This window comes from Pleurodeles waltl, chromosome 6 (genome assembly GCF_031143425.1).
Source record: "Pleurodeles waltl isolate 20211129_DDA chromosome 6, aPleWal1.hap1.20221129, whole genome shotgun sequence".
NCBI lineage: Eukaryota > Metazoa > Chordata > Amphibia > Caudata > Salamandridae > Pleurodeles > Pleurodeles waltl.
This window is the reverse complement of record NC_090445.1, coordinates 1,558,059,431-1,558,077,208: the sequence shown is the minus strand read 5'-3', so window position 1 is coordinate 1,558,077,208 and position 17,778 is coordinate 1,558,059,431.

Here is a 17,778-nt window from a genome sequence, read left to right as displayed (position 1 = left end):
CCTGGGACCGGTTTCGGGGTTTCACCCCTCATCAGCCAGGCTAGCTTGAATCCAGTGGCATGGGAAGCACGGGACCCACGTCTGGGCATACCCTTCCCACTTAGGGCGACAAAGCAAAAAACAACAAGTGATGGACGGAATGCTGAACATTGTCAAACATTCACCCCCAGTACAGTGATCTGGGCCTAAATCCATCGTTTTTTTGCTGCCCATGTCATTCCAGTTTGGACCCAGCCATACGCAAATCAGTCTTGACCCTGTTCCCCATGGGAACAGTCCAGCCCGAACTGCTAGGCCAGGTCTTCCCTGGACTGGAAACAAGCATCCTGGGACCGGTTTCGGGGTTTCACCCCTCATCAGCCAGGCTAGCTTGAATCCAGTGGCATGGGAAGCACGGGACCCACATCTGGGCATACCCTTCCCACTTAGGGCGACAAAGCAAAAAACAACAAGTGATGGACGGAATGCTGAACATTGTCAAACATTCACCCCCAGTACAGTGATCTGGGCCTAAATCCATCGTTTTGTTTACTGCCCATGCCATTCCAGTTTGGACCCAGCCATATGCAAATCAGTCTTGACCCTGTTCCCCATGGGAACAGTCCAGCCCGAACCGCTAGGCCAGGTCTTCCCTGGACTGGAAACAAGCATCCTAGGACCGGTTTCGGGGTTTCACCCCTCATCAGCCAGGCTAGCTTGAATCCAGTGGCATGGGAAGCACGGGACCCACGTCTGGGCATACCCTTCCCACTTAGGGCGACAAAGCAAAAAACAACAAGTGATGGACGGAATGCTGAACATTGTCAAACATTCACCCCCAGTACAGTGATCTGGGCCTAAATCCATCGTTTTTTTGCTGCCCATGCCATTCCAGTTTGGACCTAGCCATATGCAAATCAGTCTTGATCCTGTTCCCCCTGGGAACAGTCCAGCCCGAACTGCTAGGCCAGGTCTTCCCTGGACTGGAAACAAGCATCCTGGGACCGGCACGGGACCCACGTCTGGGCATACCCTTCCCACTTAGGGCGACAAAGCAAAAAACAACAAGTGATGGACGGAATGCTGAACATTGTCAAACATTCACCCCCAGTACAGTGATCTGGGCCTAAATCCATCGTTTTTTTGTTGCCCATGCCATTCCAGTTTGGACCCAGCATATGCAAATCAGTCTTGACCCTGTTCCCCATGGGAACAGTCCAGCCCGAACTGCTAGGCCAGGTCTTCCCTGGACTAGAAACAAGCATCCTGGGACCGGTTTAGGGGTTTCACCCCTCATCAGCCAGGCTAGCTTGAATCCAGTGGCATGGGAAGCACGGGACCCACGTCTGGGCATACCCTTCCCACTTAGGGCGACAAAGCAAAAAACAAGTGATGGACGGAATGCTGAACATTGTCAAACATTCACCCCCAGTACAGTGATCTGGGCCTAAATCCATCGTTTTTTTGCTGCCCATGCCATTCCAGTTTGGACCCAGCCATATGCAAATCAGGCTTGACCCTGTTCCCCATGGGAACAGTCCAGCCCGAACTGCTAGGCCAGGTCTTCCCTGGACTGGAAACAAGCATCCTGGGACCAGTTTCGGGGTTTCACCCCTCATCAGCCAGGCTAGCTTGAATCCAGTGGCATGGGAAGCACGGGACCCACGTCTGGGCATACCCTTCCCACTTAGGGGGACGGAATGCTGAACATTGTCAAACATTCACCCCCAGTACAGTGATCTGGGCCTAAATCCATCGTTTTTTTGCTGCCCATGCCATTCCAGTTTGGACCCAGCCATATGCAAATCAGTCTTGACCCTGTTCCCCATGGGAACAGTCCAGCCCGAACTGCTAGGCCAGGTCTTCTCTGGACTGGAAACAAGCATCCAGGGACGGGTTTCGGGGTTTCACCCCTCATCAGCCAGGCTAGCTTGAATCCAGTGGCATGGGAAGCACGGGACCCACGTCTGGGCATACCCTTCCCACTTAGGGCGACAAAGCAAAAAACAACAAGTGATGGACGGAATGCTGAACATTGTCAAACATTCACCCCCAGTACAGTGATCTGGGCCTAAATCCATCGTTTTTTTTGCTGTCCATGCCATTCCAGTTTGGACCCAGCCATATGCAAATCAGGCTTGACCCTGTTCCCCATGGGAACAGTCCAGCCCGAACTGCTAGGCCAGGTCTTCCCTGGACTGGAAACAAGCATCCTGGGACCGGTTTCGGGGTTTCACCCCTCATCAGCCAGGCTAGCTTGAATCCAGTGGCATGGGAAGCACGGGACCCACGTCTGGGCATACCCTTCCCACTTAGGGCGACAAAGCAAAAAACAACAAGTGATGGACGGAATGCTGAACATTGTCAAACATTCACCCCCAGTACAGTGATCTGGGCCTAAATCCATCGTTTTTTTGTTGCCCATGCCATTCCAGTTTGGACCCAGCCATATGCAAATCAGTCTTGACCCTGTTCCCCATGGGAACAGTCCAGCCCGAACTGCTAGGCCAGGTCTTCCCTGGACTGGAAACAAGCATCCTGGGACCGGTTTCGGGGTTTCACCCCTCATCAGCCAGGCTAGCTTGAATCCAGTGGCATGGGAAGCACGGGACCCACGTCTGGGCATACCCTTCCCACTTAGGGCGACAAAGCAAAAAACAACAAGTGATGGACGGAATGCTGAACATTGTCAAACATTCACCCCCAGTACAGTGATCTGGGCCTAAATCCATCGTTTGTTTGCTGCCCATGCCATTCCAGTTTGGACCCAGCCATATGCAAATCAGTCTTGACCCTGTTCCCCATGGGAACAGTCCAGCCCGAACTGCTAGGCCAGGTCTTCCCTGGACTGGAAACAAGCATCCTGGGACCGGTTTCGGGGTTTCACCCCTCATCAGCCAGGCTAGCTTGAATCCAGTGGCATGGGAAGCACGGGACCCACGTCTGGGCATACCCTTCCCACTTAGGGCGACATGCTTCCCAGCCCGAACTGCTAGGCCAGGTCTTCCCTGGACTGGAAACAAGCATCCTGGGACCAGTTTCGGGGTTTCACCCCTCATCAGCCAGGCTAGCTTGAATCCAGTGGCATGGGAAGCACGGGACCCACGTCTAGGGTATGCGGAATGCTGAACATTGTCAAGCATTCACCCCCAGTACAGTGATCTGGGCCTAAATCCATCGTTTTTTTTGCTGCCCATGCCATTCCAGTTTGGACCCAGCCATATGCAAATCAGTCTTGACCCTGTTCCCCATGGGAACAGTCCAGCCCGAACTGCTAGGCCAGGTCTTCCCTGGACTGGAAACAAGCATCCAGGGACCGGTTTCGGGGTTTCACCCCTCATCAGCCAGGCTAGCTTGAATCCAGTGGCATGGGAAGCACGGGACCCACGTCTGGGCATACCCTTCCCACTTAGGGCGACAAAGCAAAAAACAACAAGTGATGGACGGAATGCTGAACATTGTCAAACATTCACCCCCAGTACAGTGATCTGGGCCTAAATCCATCGTTTTTTTGCTGCCCATGCCATTCCAGTTTGGACCCAGCCATATGCAAATCAGGCTTGACCCTGTTCCCCATGGGAACAGTCCAGCCCGAACTGCTAGGCCAGGTCTTCCCTGGACTGGAAACAAGCATCCTGGGACCGGTTTCGGGGTTTCACCCCTCATCAGCCAGGCTAGCTTGAATCCAGTGGCATGGGAAGCACGGGACCCACGTCTGGGCATACCCTTCCCACTTAGGGCGACAAAGCAAAAAACAACAAGTGATGGACGGAATGCTGAACATTGTCAAACATTCACCAAAGTAGTGGCAGACTTTACAACTTTACAAAAGTTCACTGGTCACCTTTCATTTGTGCATTAATTGTTTATTTATTCAGGTATTGTACTGGAATCAACGTGGGATATCTTGTCCAGGCAGTTTAAATATCCCCAGCTGATCGACAGGGGCGTGGTTTTGGCTGAAGCATGAAAACGCATCATATATTTACATGTAATTCAAACAGGGTGATAATAATGATTAATTTCGTGTCACCACAATGTTTTGTTTCAATACATCTACACGTTCATGTCCTTCCAACAGGCACTTTTCTGAAAAGAGCATTTATTTTAAAAGGACCCGCAGAGCACATAGAACTCTCATTTAACATTTCTTTTCAAGGTCTGATGCAAAGCACTATCTTATACACGTATGTAATGAAAACTCCCATTTCGCAAGATATTTTCCTATTTGTCAGAGTGCAAAGCATGTACAGACAACCCAACTCGAACACACACTTTTATTCGTGTGATTGTTTTCTTCTTAGTGCAATACTGTTTGTTATACACAAAATTGGGTTTTATGTGTTCATGTGAGATGAAATAATTATCTGTTTTTAAATAACCCTTACAACCTAATCAATAGACCAATAGAATCTGATAGGGTATACTTTCTTTAATTAAGAAAACCTTGCATTTCACAGAGTTAGGATTCCTTTTCTATCATTGTGAATCAAGACAACAGAAAAACAAAATAATACTTACATGGAATGTGGTTCATACTGCCACAGAATCAGCCTTTTCTTGCTGCATAATTTATTCAGTCCCACTGCATAATTTGGTCCCCAGTGAGCGCCTAATTCCAGTGACCTGACCAATGATTTTGGTTACACCTCAGTAAATTCTGTATCTACCATCATGTGCCTCCATTTTGTCCATTCTGTAGGCGCTTTAACACTTATTGAGTTATCCTCTGAACCTTGTGCATGCTTGGCAGGAATATGGGGGCCAGATGTACAAATAAGTTTTTTTCAGTAGAAAATACTCCAATTCAGAGTTTGGGACTGAAAAATTGCCTTTAGCTCTGTACTTAACTAATTTTGAGAGTCAATAACTTTTTACCCACTCCTAAACTGGGTTTAGAATTGACTAATGAATACCTGTTTAGAAGGGACTTGTTGTAGGCATCCATTACAAATAATGATTCCTATAAATATGTGCCAATGGTTTAGGACCGAAATTGCAGTGTAAGCCACTGAAAAGCTACCAACCCCCAAAAACGTTTTTGGAGAATAGGCAGTGTTCTTAAAGACCACTGGAAACTATCAAACTCAAGCAAGTCAACTTTTCTTTTTAAACACAGCCCGGTTTCCTTTAAGGAAATTGGCTGGGAGAAAGGGTTTGCTTTAGTGAAACGTAATCAACCAACTTGGTGGTCTGCTGACCTTAGCAGGCCTCTACCTCTGCAATGGTAGTGATTCACAATTTGTGACCTACTACCTGAATATTCATTGGGTAGGTCGCTTGAGACCTACTACAGTTCTGATTTTTAAGAACCGACCTATTAGTGCCTGGGTCCAGGGCTGGCTTTAGTGCTGGTGTGACCCGGTGCAACAATCTTGTTTGGTGCCCTCTCCACATGACCTCCTCCTCCACTACTTCCCTCACTACCATTCTCCAACAGTGCCCCTCATCTCTCCATAGCCCCTCGGACATGCATTTCATTTTTTTATAGCTCCACTCATAGTTCACTTACACTCAGTTATGTGATCTGTATGGTACACGTTCTTTGCAACAGGCAGAACCCTATGCCCTACTTTATGATGAATCAAAACTGCCAGTAGAGAAAACTCTGATCTCTCTCCAGCAGGGACATTAATCACCAGAGTTATCATGACATTTTTATTGTTGCCTGAAAACTGCTGGACAGAAATCTGCAGCCCTTTTTACACCCATATGTTTTTATAGACACCACACCTCAACCCCACCTCCTCTTTCTCTCAGGTCAGCGCCAGGTGCAGCTGCACAGGTCGCACCACCCTAAAGCCGGCCCTGCATAGGTCAGGTCCTAAAAATCGTTACTGGTTGCAAAAATTCGGGCAGCAGTTAGCATCCTGCATTTTGCTACCAGATATACATACACATGGCCCTAAGTTAGTTAGAATACAGTCTGTGTATTTGTAAAGTGTTTACATGTAAACTTAAATATGATGTGAGAGTCTTAGCATAAGAAGTAGTCAGTGAAACCCTTCCGAAATGTCATCTTACTATTACAATGAAATCTGCCTGTGGAATATGTCCTTGATTTTAAGGTCATCCAATAGCACACATTTATTATTAGGCACATTGAAATAAACCTAGAAATAACAATTACAGAGCTAGTAAAATCAGTTTACTTGTGTTTATCGAAATATCTTCAGCTTCTCTTCATTAGGCTGTTCAGCCTTCCAAAACGTTGTTGCCAGCAATGTTTCTTAACAAACAGTAGGACTGGGATTCCTTCACATCTTAATGTTTCTAATTTTAAGGTTGACAACTCCTCCTCACAAATCACCAGTGGAAATAGTCTAGTTGCCTACTCTGACCCACATTCTTTCAGTCCTGGGGATTAGACCATTCACTCATGTCGCTCAGACTAGAACCTTAGTGCTTCACCAGTGATCCTATTGTTCATGCGGTCCACTTCTTACCTCACAATTGCTACATTAATATAAGGGTTGTGTTTCACTGGATTTGGGTGGAAATCCAGGGAGCTGGGTCCCCTTGTTTAACCTAAAATGAGAGGGGTCCTGGGTAGGCTTATAGCATGACATTTCTATCCTGCAACCACCTCCATAAATGTTTCTCAGGAAACCTTGTGTATGGCTACCTTCAGTTTTCAGTTCCATACAAAAACATTTTTCTCTACTGGCTGACACAGTTTTGAGTCAGTACAGTCAAAACTTTTTGTGGTGCCATTGTTGTCACTGGTCCTGCTCTTTGGTCATTTAATCCGCCAAATTTCCTCAGTGTAATTGTATAATTCAGGGCAGTGGGCAGCCACAGGAATACGTTTGTTTGTACTAATCCAATAGAAAAACTTGTACTTGTGGCTCCCCTTCATGCGATCTCTTTAGGGCTTAGGATTTTTCCCGTTTTTTCCTCTCCTCACAACATACTGACATCTTTGGCTCAATCCTGGACACAGCAAACTAGGCTTTGACGATAATGTGGTACAGTCCATGTTGAACACACTAAGGGGGTCATTCTAACCCTGGCGGTCCAAGACCGCCAGGGCTAAAATGACGGGGGCATTCTGACCGCGGCGGTTTGACCGCAGTCAGAAGTGGAAAACCGGCGGTCTCCCGCCAGTTTTCCGCTGCCCATTTGAATCCTCCATGGCGGCGCAGCTCGCTGCGCCGCCATGGGGATTCTGACAGCCCATACCGCCATCCTGTTCCTGGCGGTTCGCCCGCCAGGAACAGGATGGCGGTATGGGTTGTCGTGGGGCCCCTGGGGGCCCCTGCAGTGCCCATGCCAATGGCATGGGCACTGCAGGGGCCCCCGTAAGAGGGCCCCACAAAGAATTTCACTGTCTGCATTGCAGACAGTGAAATTCGCGACGGGTGCCACTGCACCCGTCGCACCTTCCCACTCCGCCGGCTCCATTCGGAGCCGGCGTCCTCGTGGGAAGGTAGTTTTGCACTGGGCTGGCGGGCGGCCTTTTGGCGGTCGCCCGCCAGCCCAGTGCAAAACCCAGAATACCCTCAGCGGTCTTCCGACCGCAGAGTGGTATTTTGGAGGGGGAAGTCTGGCGGGCGCCCTCCGCCGCCCGCCAGACTTAGAATCACCCCCTAAGCCTCTTAGATGCACAAATAACACAGGCTCTGAACCAGACCAATGCATTGGATGGGACCTTTAAATCTCAAGAAACTACAAGTGAGAACAGCTGTGCATGAAGCAATTATGACAGAGAATCTCAGGAGCAATGTAGCACTGCAGGGTCTGATTGTGATTAATGAACCTAGGCTCTTTCTAGAAGATCAAGCTTTTAGGAATGACAGATCCTTGATTACATGGTGAGTTATGTGAGACTGGCTCATTTGACCATTAATACAGTCACATACCATTCAGACAATCTACTGATAGAGATCTAGATCTTAGAGAATAACATCAAGACTATAGTACAACTAACAAAACAGTTGGAAGAGGTTCATAAAAACATTAATGACAGCCAAGAACTCTTAACAAAAAATAAGATTACAAACTTAAATATGTCACGAGATTCTATTATTACAAAGTTTATCCCTTTATTACTGAAGATTATTACCAACAATCTACTAGTAAGACCACAAAGAAGGATACGGAGGGATGGCACAAATGTATCTATGACTGAAGGTCAAGCTTGATGACTGAAAAAGCAATAGAGAAGACTCAGTCTTAGGCCATCGTCAACCATTTTCGGCCCAGTTAAGATGTCCTTTTTAACCTCCGGTATATAGGTTTGATCCCCCAATCTGTGGTACCACCACAAAACTGGGGATCCCCCCACCTCGTCCAGTCCTTTTCAAGGTAACATCATCCCACTACCAATGACTTTTCTTCCTTATTTATGAGGGTGAAGAGAAAGAACAAGAGGAAGAAGGCGGCACACAGAACGGGTACATTGGAGCCCTCTACCATCCCTATTAAAATGGAAGTCAGAAGACCAAGGATTAAAAGGCTACAGCCAGCCAAATAACAATTAGTGGTCAATCTCAGTGATAAAACTAGGCCTGGGTGAAAAACTCCACTCCGCTGGCAGTTTGTGGAATTCGGCAACTCTGCGTTCTGCAGAGAATGCGGAGTTCCCGATAGACTCCACATTCAGCAACGTAGCGGATTTTTTTTTCTGATTTTCCGCCGCTAGCGCGCTCTATCTGTTATTTCGCACATGCAAGATGTAAGACAAAAAATTCAGCTCTCGCACAATCACAAACAAGATATTTTACCTGCTCGCAAGAGTTTGCACCATGCTAGAGACTTCCGGCACATCTTTTTTGAGGTAGATGAGCGCCAGTGAGCGCGATCGACTGCTGCTGCAACCTGGTGAAGCTGAAGCAGATAACATTTACAACATTGAGTGAAAACTCTGCTCTAATTGACAGTTTGCCTTGATTTTGTTGTGCGAGGAGTACAATTTATTATTATTTTTATTTTCCAACAACAGGAAGTGCCCCAGAAACTCCATCTTCTTGTTCCTTTCCAGCAGGCTCCTCCCACTGCTTTGTCCATCTCCTGGCCACTTTTCACTTGGATGTCGAGCTGGAAGGATCATTTTTTGTGTCTCCTGGATATATCATTGGATTTAAGGACAGTTGTATTTGAGTTTTCACATGTAAGTTAAAAACACTTAAATAAGGGTGTTGTACAACTTGTTTGTTTGATAGGGGGCATGCCCCAGAATTTATCTGTACTTTTATTCGTTTTTTAAATGTATGTTACTGGGTGGCCTGCATTTGTGGCTTAGTTATTTATTTACTTATACTTTTTGTTCTTCACTGAAAAATGTTTAAAAGTGCACCAAATTTGCTCCATGTTCTCTTTTGTAAATTTGCAATATTCATTAAATTGAATGTTAATGTAAATGTAAAGTGGCTCAACCTGCTAATGTAAAAGGCCTTCCAGCTGTAGGCCCAGTACTAGTCATGGGTGCATGATGAAAAACAACTTTTTGTAGTGTCTATGGAACTGAAACACCAGGGATGGCATTGGATTAAAGATAACAAAATTTTGTTAAGCAGTATGTCACATGTATTTCTCCAAACAGTGTATGGGGGGTTATATAGTACTTGATGCCGTTGTATGATGTGTGTTGTTGTTGTAAAATGTGTAGCCCCTTTATTAACATTTGTGGAATTACTAATACTGACTTAATGCTGTTTATTTCTCCTGTACCAATGTCTTCTTTGCCTGGCCGTGCATGAGAGTGTTTGTCATAGGCCACCATGTTTTCTATTCATCCTGCTTGTTGTTTGATGTGACTGGTGGCCATTTTGTTATGCAGCCAGTAATCCTGCATGTGTTCTTCTTTGTTGTGGTGGCCATGCCTTCCTGCTGGCTGTTGTTTGACCATGTGGCTGGTGGCAATTTTGTGTAGGCAGCCAGTGTGCTTTAGGCCTGCATGTGTTCTTCTTTGTTGTGGTGGCCATGCCTCCCTGCTGGATGTTGTTTCATGTTTGACCATGTGGCTGGTGGCCGTTTTGTGTTGGCAGCTAGTGTGCTTTAGGCCTGCATGTGTTGGTGGCCATGCCTCCTTGTTGTTTGTTGTGTCTTGTGGCCATTTTGTGTGTTGTTTATTCAGGCATAGTAGGTCAATGATGCTTATTACTAAATGTAATATATGAGCAGTTTTTTATTATTTATATACTTTTTTGCATTTTCCACCTCCACCACTACTTGCCTCCCAAATCCCTGTGGTTTTTCATGATAGTCCCCTGCCTCTAGTACATCAGCAATTGGAATCTATTTAAAAAAATGTTTATCCTATCTTCTTTTTTTTTCACAACATATATTTTATTTTATAATATCATTTTATTATTCATAATAATAATAATATTTTTCTATACTTTTTTCTTGCTTTTCGATTTTTTTTAAAGTAAATTACTTTATTTTTTCCCAATTTTTCCATTAGCCCCACTTCTGCCATAGGCGTACAGTTGCACTATATTTAATAACATTACATTATTAAATGATTATTATTATTCGATTTGTCACCATCCACTCTCTGAGCGCCACATGCCAACTTGATGCAGACAAATAAAGCTAACAGTTACATTCTGTATATTGTAGTTGGTGCTTTTCTATCCTCCATGAGTCAAATGATAATGAAAGTTAATGTTGGTATGTTGTTTTATGAATGGATACACCTTATTTCATTATTATTCATACGTTTATTTAAGTAACCATTCTATGATATTGTTTGTTTCTACTACTAATGCAACTGCAACAACTATGTCACGTTTCACTTATCCTTCTGGATGTTTGCTTTTAGGTGCACGAAGAGAAAGAGGGATCACCCACAGTACTGCCAGGTTGAAGGCCTGTGCTCCATGTGACATACTCATGACTACATGGACATCTCTTCAGGTACTGAAGCTAAGTGCTACTGCCAACTGACATCTTCAAGATGCCCAAAAGAAAGCTGCTACCAAGAAAGCAGCCAGTGATAAGATGGAGCTTCCCACCACTGGTATGTCGCCCCAGACCTTTTTTGGGCAAATATGTGTGCCTGCCGCACCAGCCTCTGGGGAGCAAGCTGGGAGCACCACTCCCGCATCAGCGGCCCCATTCCAAAGAAGGCCCAAGCCTGTGTCTGGCAAAGAGGCAGCCTTTCTAATCACAGGAACACTGAAAAGCAATGGCGTTGAATTGGACTTATCTCTTTCTCAAAGTAGTACCCGTTGCTGGAAACTCAGGCTGGTGAACAACAGCACCAGCAGCCAGCAATAGCAGTCCCTCCTGAAATAGGAGCACATCAGGATGTTGAGCTTTATGCAGAGGAAGCCGAAGAAGCCCCTCTTTCACAAGATCCATTGTCTTCCAGATCTCCAACATATTCTTCATCAAGCCCTTTTCTGATGATCAAGACTACACTTGGATGCTACCTCAGTCTGAGACACACCAGGAGAGGCAAGGAGTGAAAAGAAAGGTTCCTTAAAGCCTTAGAGTTATGGATGAAAAAGAGGAGGATGACAAGTCTGACGATGAGCCAGTAGTCATGGATGTTAGCCCAGCCCAGTGGAGTCAAACATTATTCCATCTTCTCAACCTGCTCTGAGAGATGTGGCAGTGATACCACCACCTCCACCAGCTTCCATATTTACAAGGCCCCGGGTGCGACCTACATCCACACCCACCTCAGTAGAAGAAGACAACGCAGAGAGGCAAACGTCATCAAAACAACATCCACCTGTCACCACTTCTTCAGACATTGGCAGTGGCACCAGTGTTAGAAAGTTGACCTCCCCAGTTTGGGACTTCTTTACGGTTAGTGAAAAGGAGCCAAACATTGCCATATGCTCCATTTGCCGAGCAAGTGTTAGTTGGGTTAAGCTTGGTACAAACTATGGAACCAGAGGCCAAACAACACATTTGAGATAACACCACACAATCCACTGGGAGGTGCACCTTAGCAGCTAAAAGGAAAAGCCTGTAAGTGGTGTTAGTGAAGGTGTTGAACGCATGGAATCTGATTCGATCATGGTGGAAGGTGAAGAAGAGGGTGACTTTTTGTTAAAAAATCCGCCCTGTCTCCAGCAGTGCAGTATTATGCTCGCCCACATCAGCAACATCGCAATGGCACAGGAAGACTTAGAATCAGGTCGGAACACCAAGACAAGAACTTACAGTGGCTAACCCCATGAGACACACATTGAGCCTAGCACCACCTTCTAAGTCACCTGCATCCGTGGCACCAGCAAATAAAAATCCAGGTTACTATTATTAGCGTTGGACCTCCTCCATTTTTCATTTTTGGAAGAAGTGGGGTTTTTAGAATTTGTGGTGGCTATCAGCCCAAAATGAAATGTTCCCAGATGGACCTATTTCGCCAGAGTTGCCGTTCTAGCGCTACACCGTGATGTGCTAGAATTGGTTGGACAAGCTTTCCTGCAGAGTGCTGTCCAGACAATCCACCTGATGACAGACATGTGGACGAGTTGCCAAGCCACTGAATACATGTGCATCACTGCACACTGGATCCCTCTTGTGGAGGTTAGAGAAATGATATCTGCAGGTGTTGGTGCTCGGAAGCATGCAACAGTAGCTATGTTTGCCATGGAGAAATCATATACACCTGCAAACATCTTGGATTACTTTAACAACAAGGTCTTTGAATGGCTGCACCCCAGAGAGCTTTACGTTTGATTTGTTGCCACAGAAAATGGCAATAATGTAGTTAAGCCAATGTCAGATGGTGGCTATTTCAGGGTCCTATGTTTGGCGCGCTACATAAACATCATTGTACAGGACTTCGAGTCAGTAACTTACTGTCCACATGCAGAAGAATCTGCATTCATTTTAGCCATTCTTCTAAAGACCACAAGCTGTTGTGGATTATCCAGCATGATAATAGAATGCCAGTTAAAGCCCTCATACAGGAGGTGAAAACACTTTGGAATTCTACTTATTACATGTTACAAAGTCTGTTTGAGCAGTACAGACTGATCAATGAATATGTCATGTAAAGAGGGGATGCAACTGTGAAAGGCATGATCATTGAAATGGACCAATGGGGCCTGGTCAAATGCTTGACAGAGATGTTGCTTCCCTTTGAAATTTTTACATGGGAAATCAGCAAGAAGGACTGTACCATGGGTCAAGCTATTCCATTGGTGCATATGCTGCAGAAACAGCTAAAGGAGGTGTCTGAAACGTACGCAGGTGTGGATGAAAAAACAGATGCGCAGGAGTTGGTGGGGAGCTTAATCCTTAGCTTATCCATTAATACAAGGCTTCAAAGAGACATTGGCCCTCATTTTGACCCTGGCAGTATCACTGCCAACAGGCTGGCGGTGTATACTGCCACATTATGAGTGTGGCAGGTTGGCCGCAGCCAACTCACCACATCACCACTCATACTGCCATGGTGGTATGAACCACCGGGCCAGAGATGTGCATCTCCGACCTGGCGGTCCACACAAGACCTCCAGTGGTATTATGAGCCGGCCGACCGGTATGGTTTTCGCATCTGTATCACCACCACAAAATCCATGGTGGTAGGGCCTCAGGTGACAGGGAATTCCTTCCCTGTCATTGGTAAAAGGCTCCCCCACACCCCCAGCAATCACCTAAACCACCCTAGAATCACAGCACCCCCGACCCCCTTCCCCGCAATCATGCACACACACCCACACGCACCACGCATACACCCATGCACCACCACTTCCATACACGTATTCACTCACACTCATCCATAGACGCATTCACTCACACATACTCACACACTTACACACCGACATACAGACACGCACTCACTCACGCATACACCACAACACTCACAGACACATGCACACACGCACACACATTGATACACACATGCAGACACCACACACTCACACACAACACTATTCACCCTTCCACCCCCCGCCCTACTCCCCTGTCGGATGCCCGACTTACCTTGTCCAGCGAGGAGGTCATCCGGCATGGAACTGGAAGGGGCACTGCTATTGCCAGCAGTGCCCCACCAGCAGGACACCGCCAGGCCATCTGAATGGTCAAAATACAGCAGGCGGCGTCCTGCTGGTGGGGTGGTGCAGGTGGTAGGACCGCCCGGGCGCCTCGTCCTCCAGCATGACAACTGCCTGAATTTCCACCCTAAATGTGGTGGAAATCCGGCAGTAACCATATTATGGCAGGCGGAAGACCGCCAGCACTGTTCTGGTGCCCATGGCTTTGGTGGTCTCGGTTTGAGACCGCCAAAGTCATAATTAGGGCCATTGTGTCATCCAAACATTACATCTGTGCCACAATTCTTGACCCACGGTAGAAACAGTTACTGGCCACTTTCATTCCTTTTTCTGGTGGCAATGTTTCAACCTCCAAAACATGGATTGCTGAGCAAGCCTGAGACTTAGAAAAAGAACGGCTGAAATTTAGAGGCCTACTCACATGCAGAAGGTCTGTGGTGCAGCCTACAATTTCCGTATAGCCTGTGGGGAGTGCTGTTGGCTTACAGCAGCCAAAATTGACACCAGCAAGAACAACAACAGGAGGAGCAGCCCCAAAATCTGCATTTGACTTGTTTCTAAAGACAGGGCTTTAGTCTAGTGCAGAGGTGAAGGCAACAGAGCTTGAGCAAGGTGGAGCACTAATGACTATTGAGCAGATAGTCAGGGCTTACCTGGATGACCCAACGGAGGTCTATCTGGATCAAAGCCCATTGGTGTGTTGGTATGGGAGGAGGCGTCACTGGATAGTGCTCAGCAGGCTGGCAATAAGGTATTTGGCTTGTCCTTTAGCAAGTGTGTCTGCTGTGGGTGTGTTCAGTGCAACTGGTGCAGTTGTGACAGTAAGAAGGAACAGTTCTCACCCCAAAATGTTGAGAGATTGACCATGATCAAAATGAATCAGCACTTGGTCGGACTCAGGTCATGGTAGTTTGTCAGCTAACCAACTTCTGGGTGAAACACCTGAAATTGATGATGAACTCTACTTCCCTGAATTGACCTGGGGCACCATAGAGCTTTCTAATTTCTATTATGAACAGCTTTGAGGAAAAAAATAGCTAGCTGTGGGAAACTTATTAGTGTATATTGTTTGTTTCTGTCTAAATGACTAATGAACCGCAACAGTTTTAGGCACATGTATGGCCAAATTGTAGTTGGACCAGTGTGCATTGAAGAAGCCCCCAAACCCACCAAAATCACTTCAAGGAGATTTCAGTTACAATGCCTGCCTCCATTCTGTGCCTATCCTTTCTTTTTTCCCCTAACAGGGCTTCTCCATATATTTGATTTACAACTTCCTGTCCAATGTGTGTTTCGTTAGCGAATCGAAGAGGATCAGCAGTGTTCCACTATGCCTGATTGGAACAGGTAAGTAATGCTATATATGCCTCAACAGTTGATATGAGGAATACTGGTTTGAATGTTGAGAATTGAGATGGTTGGTGTGACTCATCATGTTTAGCGGTGGCAGATAGAGAGAGTGGGTGGTTATATTGTTTAAATATATTACACTGGCTTGTGTTTGTGTCGTGATCGATTTACAATGTTGGTAGCATAAGAATAATAATGTCACATTATGCAGTGCTCTAGGTTTAAATGTTATGATGAGCACTACAGTTGTGAGTTAGATCATCCCAATACATGCTGCTGACACCTGTCTGTGATTGTTAGTGGATGATCGTAAGGGTCGTTTCTCTTGCTCTGCCACCTCTAAGTCTTCTTAATACACTACTCCTCATGAAGCTTACCTTCCATTCCATTCTTCTTTATTCTACAATATCATGATGATTATCATTTCTATTTTACAATCCACAGGCCTTCTCTTCTCCTGTACAATAACACTCATGCTTACCTTATCGGACCGATTCACACTGGCACCCAAGAAAATTGACAGGGCAATCCCAGAAGATTGCAGATGCACCATCCAATTTGGCAATACAGACTAGTATAATTTTTCTTTCAATATTCTTTTTTTAGAACTGTGTGTGAGTAACCTTCACCACAAGATTAATTATTATATTATGTACTATTTTGCAAACATAGCTGACCGAACATTTTTAGATTATATACAACTTGGGTCTCACTGGGGCTGGCGGAATGTTAAGTTATTTGTGTCATACATATTCACCTTTTTCTTTTTCTGTTCCTCCCACTACAGGCTGATAATCATTTCCTAGGTGAATACTGTGTTTGTGTTGTGTTTGTCTTTTTGTCACACCTTTCCCAAAATACCTTCCCCGTCCATTCATCACTCCCTAACCTTCTTCCCCCGGGCTGTGTTATTGATTAGGGTGTTACTTTATAATTTACACCATTGATTAATCTCACACTTGGTGGGGCTGATGTGGTAGAAGCAACCTCAAGTCAGTGTGCAGGATCTTCATTTCAGTTCACCTAGGTGGTGTCGGACTTCGCTTCCGATCCCTTCACTGTTAGTGCCACCATGGTAACTTGCGAAACCATGCAGCCCTCACTTCATCCATTCAGGTAAGATAATTATGGAGCATTGTTGTACCTTTAGTTTAGGCAATATAATTGGCAATGGAAAATCTATCCATCCCACTCCTATGGGTCAAATTTTGAAGAATGCACTGCAGAGACTAGAAGAGTATTGGGACAAGTTTACCCAACTGCATAAACCAGATTTGTAAAACATGCTGTGCTAAAAGGAATACACTATCAGTAGATTTAGAAAACACGCTGGGTAAAGGCAGCAGTGCGTAGTAAAACACCCCAAAAAAAGATTTAGGCGCAAAGAACTGTACATAACTATTTATTTTAAACCCCGTCCCTAGCAAAAATAATAATCAATAAATACACAACTCTTCCACCCACAACTTGCCTACCCCATCTCCAAATAATTGTCCCTTTCCCCCAAGAATGTCTAAAACAGAAATATGTCCAATTGTCCATTTGTCCATGGCAAAAAGGTCCTGCATACACCCATTCCCACCCTCTCCATCCACAAGTCCCACCCTTCAAAATAGAAGGTTAAAAAGGCAGAGGAGGGCACTACCAGAGGATCAGAATGCCTGATGGGCCTCTATCTGTGCCAGACTCCGCAGGCACTGGAAGACGGTCTCGGAGGGGGGTCGGCAGGGATGATGTGACAGTGGGCGGCTGCCCTGGCACTGCAGCATAGATGTTTCGGGCTGGAGGTACATGGGCCTGGCTGGGGTCCTGAGTACCAGCAGCAGCCTGCTGCTGCCTCCTCCTCCTCTTGCTCGAGGGCCATCAGCCACTGGTACACGTCCTGTATGGCCTCCAGCTTCATCCACCACAGCCGAGCTGCTACTTCCTGCCGTGATGATGGACCAGCAGGAATAGCTACATCAATAAGGAAACAAGAGAAATTGTAAACAATGCTCTCAGCAAAGCACTTGTTTAAAATCATGTAGAGTAGTGGTACAATAGCAGTACATTTGGTGGTCACCTCAGGCCATTTAAGTTTAAGGTGATCATTGTCACAGCCCTAATATGCACTATGGAGTATAGTTATTCTTCTCCCTACTGTTGTGCTAAATTAATGGTGGCATTGCTATCTCAGCTGGTGCCATAGTCGTACTCGTTACTGTCTGCAGCTGGGGCAGCTGTACTAGAAAATTATTTTATTCCAATGGCCCTGTTCTTCTTTGTACTTGGCTACAAGACCGATGAATATTAAGAACGAAACACGCCATGTAATATAATCAATAATGCAGATATCCTGTCTACCATAAGTAGGCGGTGGGAGAAGCGATGCAATGGAGTAGAGGGAAAGGATTAAGGAATGGGATTTAGATTGAATGTGGTGCATTTGCATCATCACAGGAAAACCAATCCACTTACTTATGAACCACTTTACTCACTGTCCTCA